Below are 14,143 nucleotides of genomic sequence, written 5' to 3' on the forward strand. Positions count from 1 at the left end.
CAAAAACAATTGAAATTACCGTTGATTTCTTAAAGACTTTAAACGTTAATTTAAAGTTTACAAACTAATTAACTATAATTGCAAAGGAAATCATTATGCTAAAACGTTTTAACTATTGTAACTGTTTAAAAGACATTGCAATCTAATTTAGTACATTGAGTATATTTAAATAATATCTACGTCACAATAATTTTCATGCAACGTTTCTGGGGCATCGTAACAGGGAGACGTGACGCTCGTACTCGGTTCGTGATAATGTTGGTATTCAAATGGGGTACAGCGGCTTAAAAGGAAATATACCATATTTTCATTAGTCACATTTGTTAACATTCAAGCAATCTCAAATATATATTTCAATATTCTATATGTTTGAGGTTATTCGAAATTACATGAAAAGCGTAACTGATTTTAATAAAGATAAAAAATAATTATAAAATTAATATTTTTAGAAAATGAATATTTTATGTAGGCCTTTAGCTTAGTTGGTACGTTGAAGAAATATATTAGAATTCATGACCTCTTTTTTTCAAGTCTGCTGTAAAGTAAAGTAAGTATTATAGCGAATGCCTAAGCTTGTTTTTTTTTTTAACAAAATGCAATTACTTAGGATAGTTATGTTAAGTTAAAGCCTTAAAATGTCCCACTGTTGAGATAAAGCACTTTTCATCCAACACGCAAATTTCCTTGTGCAGTTTTCCATCATCCCCAAGCTCGAGATAAACACAAGTTAAGCACATAAAAATTCAGTGGTGCTTACTCGGGTCTGAATTCGGAATCATCGGAAAGATATAAAGTTATAGCTGTCGATGGTGATGACGTAGACCGATAACCTGAACGATTTCGATCGCGGCGATAGTTCTAGTGTGACTACAGGCACAAGGGCAACGTCTTAGTTCCCAAAGTTGGTGGCACAATGTCTATGAAAGGAATGTTAATATTTCTTACAGAGCCAATGTCTATGGGCGATGGTGATCACTTACTGGTGTCCCATGTCCCACTTATAGGTGTCCCATTTGCCCGTCTGTGATTTTATTATGATGTATTTACACAATACCGAATGTTTGTTATGTATATTTTGGTTTGTGGTTAAAAGGAAAAAAATTGTCTGTCAAATGTCAAATCTGTCAAACAGCATTTTTACTGTTTAGTTTGTATTTTCTTCGATATGGAAAGGAATAATGACGTTTTCTCAAAGATAAATTTCTTTGATGTCTCTTTGAAAGAAAATTGAAATCCTTGGAGTAGATAAACTTGTATTCGCGTGTAAGAAAATTTGAGTTAACTTTAAATTGGTGCAAAACATATTCTCGCCATGTCAGTGATATTAGCCCTCACACGTTTTTTTTTCGCTGGCAGCGACAGGTCTCCGCCAACTATCGCCGCCAGGGTATTTTTTATTTTTTTTATAGAATAGGAAGGTGGACGAGCATATGGGCCACCTGGTGGTAAGTGGTCGCTTATAGCCAATGCGCCACCAACCTTGGGAACTATGCCTCTGGGGCCCTCACGCAGCACACTCCGTCAAAATGTGGTGTGTCGTGTCCGGGGGCGCACCACACTCATGGCAGGAGGGTGATATCTCCGGCCTCGCTATCCCGTGTAGGTACTTACAGAAACAGCCATGTCCGGTAATCACCTGCGTCAGCCTAAACGTGAGTGTGCCGCTCCTTCTTGTTACCCAGCGATTCAAGTGGGGGTGGATTGCCTACACTATCGCCAGCCTTGCTGATGGTGATCCCAGGTCCTCCTCCAATCTATGGATCAGAGCTTGTTGGGCTACAGCCCTGATTCGCCCAACCTTCGCTAATCCTGGACGGTCGCCATTCGCCCTGGCTTCCACCCGGAACCGATGTACTTCCGCGAGTACCTCGGCCTGGAGTTCCCAGATCGCTCGCAATAAGTATCGCCGCCGTCCACGATAAACCCTCACACGTGGGCGAAAGCAAACATTATTTATATATGTATTTTTAATAAAAGAACTGCTACGGCCCAGTGGATAATACATGGATTTTATCTTAGCAAGCAATATTAATATTTAAGAGAACATTGTGAGGAAAACAGATAAAATTTCACATGTCTGTGCATAAACGCGTAGCGGCGAAGCGTGGTCGAATAGGTTTCAAATCTGCTCTTCTCAGTATTAAAAACACGATATTAAATATCGCGGAAAGGTTGATTGCTGCAGAGAGTCGATTGGTTTAACTTCAATTTTTTTTTGTGTTTATAGAATTCCTTGTATTATATTTTTAAATAGAATCTTTCATAACATTTTGCTTTTGCAAATGATTTTTTTCTTTTTTTTTCTTTCGTGTTAAACCGAAAAATAAACTCATTATAATTTAATTTATAAATAAATCTCCAGTATAATTGTATTTAAATAGTTTTATTTTATTCTGTTCTTAAAGAGTAAACGTTGTTTAACAGCTTAAAAAAAGCCTTTGCTTATCAAAGACAATTATTTTAAAATTAATGTTTGCTGTCTGGAGTATGGACTAGTTCAAGAGTTGAAACTCATTTCAATTTCGTTTGTAATTCTAGATTTTTTGCGTAATACAACAGTTATTACTGTGTTTTATTTATATATACGCTATCTATCCGACCTTAATTCGTACGTGTACAATTAAGGCATGATGTTTTTAATATACATGCAATACATACAAGAGATTCACTCGGTTGTATGTGCTTATCCACCTTAAAGAGAACTTAAAGTACAGTTTTCTTTCTTGACTGAACTCTCACTCCAGCATACAATTAAAATTTAACTCCCTTCTGCATACAATACAAAAATTAAGTTGTGTGTTTTGTTATGTAGGTATATACAATAAGCTACTATAATATGAAAGCACATATTAATCGGATTAATCTTTGTTTAAATTGGCGCAAACAAACAAACACAGTTTACTTTTTTTATAATATATACCTAGATGGAGAAAATAATTATTTTGAACAATGGAACACTCATTTTATATAGGAAATATAGTACAATATATTTTCATACGTATTTATTCATACATACTTCTTATAACGGGAAATATACAAATATTAAATATTGTATTTCGACCACGAAGGTAGGTGAAGAAATGGGTCAAATTTATGCTAAACTGGCAACCTATGCCGGATTCGCACGGATATAATACGCATCTACATCACTTCAACTATTATCATCATATTCTAGCAAATTTACACAAAACCTAAGTGAATGATACCTATTCCTTCCTCACGAATTACTTCATCCGTAAGGGAAAACGGTATGTTTTTGAGTTAATCGCGTTCAGACGGATAGACAAAGTTGGAGCATCTTATATATAATATGTAGTAATGATTAAATCCATCTATTTAAATTGAAACTGTAATTCATTCCTTCCACAGACAATACGTCATCAACCATTCTATTTAAAATGTTGTTTCTAATTCCAGTAACAACACTAGTTCACTCACCCACAAAAGCGGAACCTACTCATAAAGTATTAAGCAAAATAATGGTCGGCGGTAGAAGAACTATTGAGCGGTGCTTATTTTATTAACATTCTTCTTCGTTCTTCTCAATGGAATCTTCATGAATAAAGTATTTAACTCAATTCAATTTATTTACTTTATACATAATATACATGCACTCACTATATTTATGACATGCAAATATTTAAACTGAAATCTATTTATATAAGTATGTATTTATAAAAGAAAAATAGTGTATGTAGTATATCAGTTGTCTGGTTTCCAAAGTACAAGCTCTGTACAGGCTTCATTTGGGATCAGATGGCCATGTGTGAAAAATGTCCCAGGATATTATTATATTATTATTATTATTTAAACAAAAATTAAATATTACAATATATTTACTATTTACGAAACAAGATATATATTTTTTTATAATTATTGTGTTAAATACAAAATAATTTATTTTATGTACAGACATTTTTATAAAATACAAAATTAAAATTAAAAGAACAAAATACACATTACAATTTAAAGCAGAAACATGCTGTCTAAAAGATTGTCCTGTGGCATTGTACCCAAGACGCTGGCATTATTGCCTCTCTGCACTGCTAGACTCAGCCTTTGGGCTAAATAAGCGCCAACTCTTGGGTAACCAGAAGTGTGGACCAGTTTCTTAGAAATATCTTTTATAATTATTTTTGTATCGGACGACCATGGACTCAATGTTTCAAAACCCAGCCCCCCAATTTCATATTCGTTGGATAAAAGTGAATATTTGCGGCGCTTGAGTATTGGAGCAGCTTCAGCGGCTGCACTGGCCTTACGAGACGTATTCTCGATATGAGATACTGCCAGCGTATCTACGCAAGATGCATCCCATACAAGAACACGTTCCATCAACCATGGCACTAATGTCTCTCCATCGGGTATCTTGCCATCGTCTCTGCATAAACCATTCGGTTCCAAAGTAGCAGAAATCGATGCTATAGCAAAAGCCCGATGAAGTATGTCTGTTCGGTTGGAATTTAATTTATCTTGTTGTAAATTCTGAAGAATTACAGGCCCATCTCACTGCTGAGTCATGTTTACAAGTTGTTTTCGAGAGTCATTACGAATCGTCTCGAGCAAAGGCTTGACGACTTCCAGCCACCCGAACAAGCCGGATTCCGGAAAGGCTTTAGCACCATAGACCACATACATACGCTGCGGCAAGTTATACAGAAGACTGAGGAGTATAACCAGCCACTTTGCTTAGCGTTTGTGGACTATGAGAAAGCCTTTGATTCGATCGAAACCTGGGCCGTGCTGAATTCTCTTCAAAGGTGCCAAATTGATTATCGGTATATCAGGGTGTTAAAGTGCTTGTACGAGAACGCCACCATGTCGATCCGACTCCAGGATCAGAACTCAAAACCCATCCAACTGCAGAGAGGTGTATGACAGGGAGACGTGATATCTCCGAAACTGTTTACCGCTGCATTGGAAAATGTTTTCAAGCTTCTGGACTGGAACGGACTTGGCATCAATATTAACGGCGAGTACATCACTCATCTTCGATTTGCCGATGACATTGTAATTATGGCTGAGACCTTGGAAGACCTCGGCACTATGCTCGATGACCTCAGCAGGGTTTCCCAACAAGTGGGTCTAAAAATGAACATGGACAAGACGAAAATCATGTCGAACATCCATGTTGCACCCACTCAAGTCAAGGTTGGAAATTCTGCACTCGAAGTTGTAGACAACTATGTCTACCTAGGTCAGACCATCCAACTAGGTAGGTCCAACTTCGAGAAAGAGGTCAATCGTCGAATTCAACTCGGCTGGGCAGCGTTCGGGAAGCTACACGATATCTTCTCATCCCAAATACCGCAGTGTCTCAAGTCGAAAGTCTTCGAACGGTGTGTGTTGCCAGTGATGACTTATGGATCAGAGACGTGGTCGCTCACAATGGGCCTCATAAGAAGGCTCAAGGTCACTCAAAGGGCAATGGAGAGGGCTATGCTCGGAGTTTCTCTGCGAGATCGAATCAGAAATGATGAAATCCGCAGGCGAACCAAAGTAACCGACATAGCCCGAAGAATTGCTAAATTGAAGTGGCAGTGGGCGGGGCACATTGCTCGCAGAACCGACGGCCGCTGGGGCAGAAAGGTTCTCGAGTGGCGACCACGAACCGGAAGACGCAGCGTGGGCAGGCTCCCTACAAGGTGGACCGACGACTTAGAACGAGTCGCGGGAAGCCGTTGGATGCGGGCAGCGCAAGATCGGCCAACGTGGAAATCCTTGGGGGAGGCCTTTGTCCAGCAGTGGACGTCTTTCGGCTGGAGATGATGATGATGAGAGATGATGATGATGATGTTGTAAATTATATTATAGTTAATGAGTAAGTGTTCTTAATAGACAAACACAAACAAAAAGCTACGACAAACTAAAAACATAACGTATTTAGAGGTGGCTCTTTCTATTTTAGTTTCAATAATTCAAACTTACGGAAATTATTAATTTGAAACCGGTATAACGGTATAATATTTATTTCAGTCGCTTTAACTTCAGTACACAAGCGTATTGTGGTTGACATGTGTTTGTTGAGTACGATAAGGGTCAGGCTGAGATGTATTTCAGATCACGATAACAACGGGCTAAGTTCAACGTCAGTAGAGCGAAATAATGACACTCTTCAGAGGTTAGCTGAAACCTGGTAAACCTGGATCATTTTCTTTTCATTATTTTATTATTATAATAATATTATTATTTACTGGTGGTAGGGCTTTGTGCAAGCTCGTCTGGGTAGGTACCACCCACTCATCAGATATTCTACCGCAAAACAGCAATACTTGATATTGTTGTGTTCCAGTTTGAAGGGTGAGTGAGCCAGTGTAATTACAGGCACAAGGGATATAACATCTTAGTCCCAAGGTTGGTGGTGCATTCACGATGTAGGCGATGGTTAACATTTCTTACAATGTCAATGACGATGGGCGTTGGTGACCGCTTACCATCAGATGGTCCATATGCTCGTCCGCCTTCCTATATAATAAAAAGGCATGTCGGTTCAAGAAAACATCGTGCCATGTCAATATAATGCGTTTCACAATAAAGGTCAAATACTACTTAGCAAGGGTCACCTTGGCAGTTCAACATTTAGTCTTTATGATATTAATCAAATTAATGAACTATGTAAGTAGAAATTTTAGTAGATTTTCTCTATTAATTATAATAAGTGTGGTAACTTTTGCTACCACTGTTGTGCATTTTGTGTGTTATGATTGAAAATATATGTAATAAATAGGTTCGTTTGTATTAAAACCGCAAAAGGCGTGTTTCCCGTTTCCCTAATTTCAGAGTCTCGTAAACGCAATCTGCTAACATCATAATGTTGTAATTTCCGGTCGAACTCGAGCCTGAAATCTGGTAATGGATTAAACTCTAGCAATAATCTAGATTGGAAAATTAGTCCATCATAATTATTTTAAATAAAATTAATATTTTATTAACATTGGGATTGTAAGAAATGTTAACCATCGCTTACATCGCCAATGTGCCACCAATCTCGGGAACTAAGATGTTATTTTTCTTGTGCCTGTAATTACACTGGTTCACTCACCTTTCTAACTGGAACACAACAATAATAAGTACTGCTGTTTTGCGTCAGAATATCTGATGAGTGGGTGGTACCTACCCAGACAAGCTTGCACAAAGCTCTACCACCAGTAAGAAGGTAAGAAATTGTTTGCCGTGATGGCAAATGGCATGACGATTTTGGCAAGATTCTTCTCTGCCACTGATTCCCTTGTGTGTGCGTGTCATATATTACATACTTCTTTATTATACATTACCAGTTTATGCGCGCGAATTCACGCGCGTGTGAAAAAGGTTTGTGCTGGGTACTCTATTTCCTTTTATGTACCATTGACAACGCGCATGCAAAACGTCATAATGATTGGTTTAATAATTAAGACGTGAAAGTGTAACAAATAAACAATCATACAAACATACAAACTCACTTTCGCATTTATAATATACTAATATTTTAGGCTTATATTAAATACAAGTTAATTAAAAATTCTAAGATTCTCTTCAATTTGTTTTTATTACCTTCGAATGAATACTGCGAATGGTTATTTTAATGTATTAATTGTTACAAGTGCGCACTATTCTTCGCTAATCTGGCCTTCCTCTCCTTTTTCCGTACAAAATCATATAATTAATTAGGTATTGACAAAGTGAAAATGTAGCCCTACAAAAAAGAAAACAAGAATAATAATCCCTTTGTCGAAGCTAAATGGATATTTATTATTTTTTGCTGTTGTTGCTTCTTTTCAGATAATGCTTATTTTACATACCAACGGCGCTAAGAATACACCTGCGAGCATACTTGCTGCAAATCAGAGTTATTTTTACTGTATGAAACGATAAAAAGAGGTATTCCAGATTATGCTTTTCTTTACCTTGAAACACATATTCCATTATTATTCAACATCGGATCAACTGAAGCAAATATATTAATTTCCTACCTATTTAATGGGCTTTTCTATCTTGAGAGAGAAACAGTAGTGGTAAATATATACTGAATATAATGTACGTTGATCATGATTGTATTTCCAAAATTATTGTTATGTTAGGAACACGTTTCTCGGTTTTTCATCTTCTCGTTTGTTCTTTTTATTTTCTTCAATAAATAATGTAAATTAACAACATAATAAATACAATCAAATACTAACAATAGCGTGTGATAAAAATTAAAAAGTAATATTGAAAATTTTCACATATTCATAAAAAACTTACATAAACAAAAAAAAAATATCTATTATTATAATGTCGAGAACATCAATAAAAATAAACGTTATTTGTTAAACTCTGCATAGAAATTGGTTAGACTCGCCAGCTACGAGTAAATTCGGATAAAATAATATTTGGGCGTGTCTAAAATATTGGAACGTCGAAGGTCATTAAGTTTGTTGGAGTCTTAATAATAAAGTAAATGTATTGATAACATATAATTTTATCAAAAATATCTAAGAACTCAAGTACAATTAATCAGTATGAAAAAAAATCAAATCCACCTCTGTAAACGGTCGTGAAGTGTGACAACCGTCATTTACTTTATATATTTATATGTATAGGATACACACAGTACAGTTTAGTTCTTAAAGAATAGGACTGCAGTTCCGTGATAGAAGAAACATATTATATAATATATTGGTATAGTGTAATAAATGCGGAGCTGCGCTTCCGACCTTTGTTTATTTATTTATTAAGAATCTCCAACTTTACTTCAAGTTGTTTTTCTTTATTAAATCTGAATCTTTTCCTTACAGCAATCAGTGCTATAATTTAATTCAAAAATCGAGCTTATAGTTTTTATCGAGGTGGTAAAAATATTCGTGAGTTTCTGTTTATGTTGCAAATAACAGGCCGGTTTGCTCGTTTGACATTGCTTAGTATAAAAAAAAGGATTGTCAAATTAAATATAATTTTAAATCACCTGGATACTGATTGTATATACCCTTTGCAAATATTTGAATAAAACAGAATATTATATTAACCAAACTTTCGCTTTTTTTGTAATTAGCAAATGAAGATCTCATTCAAGAATATTATTTTCAAACATTTCATATGCAACAGCCACGATACGATTTTGCCATATAGTCGTATGTATAGACAACACTGGGAACGACAAATGTCACGTTTAGATAGCGTCTAGCTAGTTTTATTGACTGTGAAAGAGGGACATTAGTGCCTTCAATTTACGCTTCCACTTTTTCCTTTTTACGACAATTTTATCTAGAAAAGGGAGCTGTGATAATAATAAATTTATTATTGGGTAACTGAATTCCGCAAACGGTTGCTACTGCTGGGCAAATCTCTTAAGGAGGTTTGGAGCTCATTCCATCGAGCTGTTCCAATACAGTACTCAAGTGTGCGCAAACACAGGTGCATATCTATTCTCTCACTGTTAAAATCCGATGGGTAGATGAAATTACCAATAATAATAATATCCTGGGACATTATTCACACACGGCCATCTGGTCCCAAGCTAAGCAGAGCTTGTACTATGGAAACCAAAAAGACAACCGATAGACTACATATACTACTTTTCTTTTGTAAATACATACTTATATAGATAATTACACTCAGACTCAGGACAAACAGATATGTTAATGCAAACAAATGTCTGTCCTGGGTAGAAATCGAAACAACAACCTTCGGCATGAAAGACAAGTATCTACCAACCACGCCAACCAGCATGTTTAGTTACAATATGATATTTTATTGCATAGCAATAAAATAGTAACACTAAAACAAAATAAAATAACAGATTTTAAAAAAGGCGACCTCATTGTTAAAAAGCGATCTCTTCCAAGTAATGTTAAGGCAGAAGAAATGGTCAGGCGATTTTTTAAGTTGTATGTTATAGAAAATGTTCTATAGTATGATACTAATTCTAGTAATAAATTATCCATATATTATAGGATACGTTTGAATATATCTTGGGTTGAAACCCTGCAAAGTTATCCTGCAAAGTCGTGTCGTTTAACTTGTATAAGAACAACAAATAAATAATGTCCATTTTACCCGCATTGGATCACTTGTGGTAAAATGTTTGATAATTTCTTATTGGTTTAGGATTTACCCTTTGCTCTCCCACATGTGTATATAATAAGCTAATATATATTTAGTAGGATCTAGGCTTTTTTATAAATGAAAATGTATACTGTTACATTACTATTAGTGAATATTATATATTTATATTAATATCAGTTATGTCATAATAACTTGCAAGAAAAAGTAGAGGATCATTATAATTTATGTACAAAAAATTACATCGTAAGAATACTAACACATCTTTTTAGTGTACAAATAAGGCTTAATTAAATATAATGGCTTAAAATGAAGCGACTGCAATAAAAGTGATTGACCGTCACTTAGAGCAGAATTATTCTTGATTAGAAATAAAGGTAGTTAAAAAGTAATATACGCTTACATGATTCGGCACACAATACAACGCACGACAGTAAAAAGAAATAGTTAATATTTTCTATGGTGATGTTCTGTTACTATTAATGGCATAATCGTTTTCTATTTTTTTTTTAATTAATATACATAGCTTGTAATATTTTTATATTTGTAAATAGTTAATTAAAATGTACTCATAAATACATTTCTTTCCTAATTCACTCTTATTTCTTATATGTCTTAAGGTATCATAAAAGTGACCTTTTTCTTACAATTAGTAATGTCTTAGGACTTCCTATTCCATTTTTATACGTTGGCCAATAATTACACAAAAAAATATTATCATTTCACAAACAACGTTTGGTAAAATTACGAATCATAAATTCATCGGCTTAAAACTTCTGATTCTATAAATAATTCACTTGACGAAATATTTATTGGACAATTTGTCATTTCATAAAATATTTTCCGAGCCGCCGAGCAAAACATGAATTGTAATATGAAACAAATTAAGCACTACAAAATTCACAAAAACACATCCCTTGAGTTAAAAAGCGGGGAAATTAAAACAACACTAACTGGTTTACAGTTATGGATATATCAATACATAGACTTTATGTATGAGAATGTTAAAGAAATATTGATCAACAACGAATCAATAAATTTAACCTTTGGTAAGCGACCGGGCGTCATAACTACGCCCTAAACTCGAAGCTGATTCCGGTGATTTTGGTGAAAAACAATTCACTGAGTTCAATTTGATACTCGCTTACAAGGCCAATACCAGGCGTAGAAATGTTAAATAAGTTTTTTTTTCAGTTGAGAGAGAGTGTGATATTTCAAGTATGACAATAATTGCAATTGAGTAATTTTTAATACGCATGTCATAATATACCTCACGTTTATCCGTGTGTCACTACCATCTTTACTCCAAAAGGCTCACCGACCGTGAAACAGTGATGGTTTGAAGTAATAAATGTATTCATTGCATTTTGATAAAAATAAATTAATAAAAATGATTGCAGTTACAATTTTTTGGTACGGAGCTCCAAAAATGCAAATAGGCTACCGTAAACGTTACGTAAATAACAAGAGCACATAGGTGTCACCATAAATATCCGCTCTCCGATATTACACTCCAAATTGTATGCATAAAAACTCGTCACAAAAAACTTTAATCAGTAGTAAAAAATTAGCCGGATATCCCCGTGTCTAAGATTTTTCCATAATTATAATTACAAATTTTAAGTAAAGTCCCTAGCAACCTTTTTCTCTGATTTTATTAAAATATGAATTTAATAAGCGACTTAGCAAAACGCGTAAGCCTACTCAAATACTACCGGAGTTTTTATAAACTTTTTGGATCTGAAGAAAATCCGCCACATGTCTGCTATAACAAAGAAGGTTTCATCAAAGAAAAAATTGTGAAAATTCACTATAGAAGCGATTCTTTTGTAAAATTTAATTTGGATGTTTTTACCTTGTTGTTGCCCTGTTTTTCATGGAAGTCCAAAATCCTGTTAATAATTTTATAAAATCGAATCAATTACAATTCCATTTTGAAGGATTTCTTCTGCGTCTTAAGATCTACAAGTACTGCTACATTAGAATTAAACCCTAGTACGTAAACATCTCGTGAAAAAGTATTTGTGTCGTTATCGACACAAATTCGAGTGAGATTTGGATCCCCCCTATAGTTGGTAATAAACAAATTTTGCCAGTACGAGTGATTTTAAGCTTCGTATCGCTAACACGTCGTTACTATTGTCACACTACGACTGTGCTATCCTATAGCCCAAGCACGAAATACTATAGAATTCGTATCGTGATGGTATTGAGTTTACGGAACGATAACGCGGTATGATACTAGTACTTCTCACGTAACAGACTCGCTTGACTAGGGAGAGCTTGATACGTTATCATATAAGTCGTTAGTGATATTCTAATGTAAATAGAGATTTGTGAGCAAAATTAGACCTTGTTGTATGAATTTGTATGTAAATAACATATGGAAGTTTAAAAGGGACTTATTATTATTAATAAAAAATATACTTTTTTAAATTACAAATAATATGGTTTCCTAACGCGTCTATTAGCGGTTATTATTCTACGGCAATGTCTCCAAAAGAAACGTTGACTCCATATCCTTGTCGTTCAAGGCAGCGTTGAAGGCATCAGACCTCACGGTCGGGCGCCTATGCGATGGAATGACCAAATTACATCTGTAGTGGGCAGACTATTACATAGGTGTACTAGGATGACAGCTGACATGGAGAGATGGGAAAACATCCTGAAGAGAATAACATTAGCCACAACTTCATGACGACGACGACCGCTCTGTCAAGAGCGTATCGACTAAGAATAAGAACGCGTCTATAACGTTGAGTTGCCTTGTTCTATTACTAATATTTAAAATTGCATGACCGCAATACTATTGAATAATTTATTTTGTGTTTTTGTAATACAGTATAGCTAACTTTAGGCATAGCTGTGTTTTTACTAGCTCCCGCTTTCAAATTCTCGCTTTAATCCTCATTACTGGAGGTATCGTCTCTTTCTGTTTATCATGGATACCACGGAAAACACGACACACATTCGTCAGTTATGTTAAGCTACGCTTATCTTACATTATAATAATAATAATAATCATTTATTTGCATGAAACATAGTTTTACAGATGTTATGATTTTTTTATAAGCATCTAGCTTTTAAAAGTGCGTTCTCATACAAAAACGAATAACTCTATTTATCTAAGTCTGAATCACATTGAAACTTACAAAAATAAAAACGGAAATACGTACACATATCTCCTTTAATATATTATGATATCGATTCAAAATTAATATCATTCGCCTTGTACTAACATAAAGAAGCTCTCACTCAATTTTCGCGCATACATTTTATGTATGTCACTACTATATAACGGATGAAAATAACGTTATCACATCAGCGGGACACTGCGCGCTGATTGTTTTTCAATATCCTTTAATACGAGGGAATGAACTTCCGGCTGTGTTTAACAACGTGATCTTAAACTTACTATAAGACTGATTACAAATGCTTTGATAGATAGGGTGGTTAATAATTAGGACAAAGAAAGATTATGTTGTTTTAAGGCAACGGTATACTTTATGATAACTATTAATTCGATATTCATGTTTTAAAATAGTTTATCGTAAATTTATTAAATTAAATTATTAGTCAATTCGGGTAGGCCAGTAGATGGACCGCGTGGATCGCAAGTTCAAATCTGCACAAACACAATTGTGTTTTCATATATTCATTTATGTTTTATGTCGTGCCCGTGATCTTGCAGTGTCGGATGAAATTCTGGAACCTTCCAACCCGTACCAGCACGTTCGTAAAATTAATGATCAGTCTGCATTCACGCGAGTCGTTGAACTGCTTACGATTTCTAAGCGATTGGAATCGTCTGAAAAGCTCTTAATTAAAAATAAAACATAAAAAGTCTGGTATATTGTAACTTTTATTGATCGATTCCAAATATCATTTTCAATATAAAAATCTGCTTTGAATGAGATCATCAAAGTGTCCCATTAAAATTCTTTACAAACTCTGCGAACTAAAATATATTTATTTACGTGATACCAAATACGGATAAAGAATATTTTTATTATAAACAAAAAGCCAATAAATATTAGAACAAATGTGAAACTACTTAGAAAATTCATAGTCATGTTACAAGTTATTGTGGTTTATGTATGTTCACGCCGACATATTTTAACTG

The sequence above is a fragment of the Nymphalis io genome, chromosome 12, assembly GCF_905147045.1.
Source record: "Nymphalis io chromosome 12, ilAglIoxx1.1, whole genome shotgun sequence".
NCBI lineage: Eukaryota > Metazoa > Arthropoda > Insecta > Lepidoptera > Nymphalidae > Nymphalis > Nymphalis io.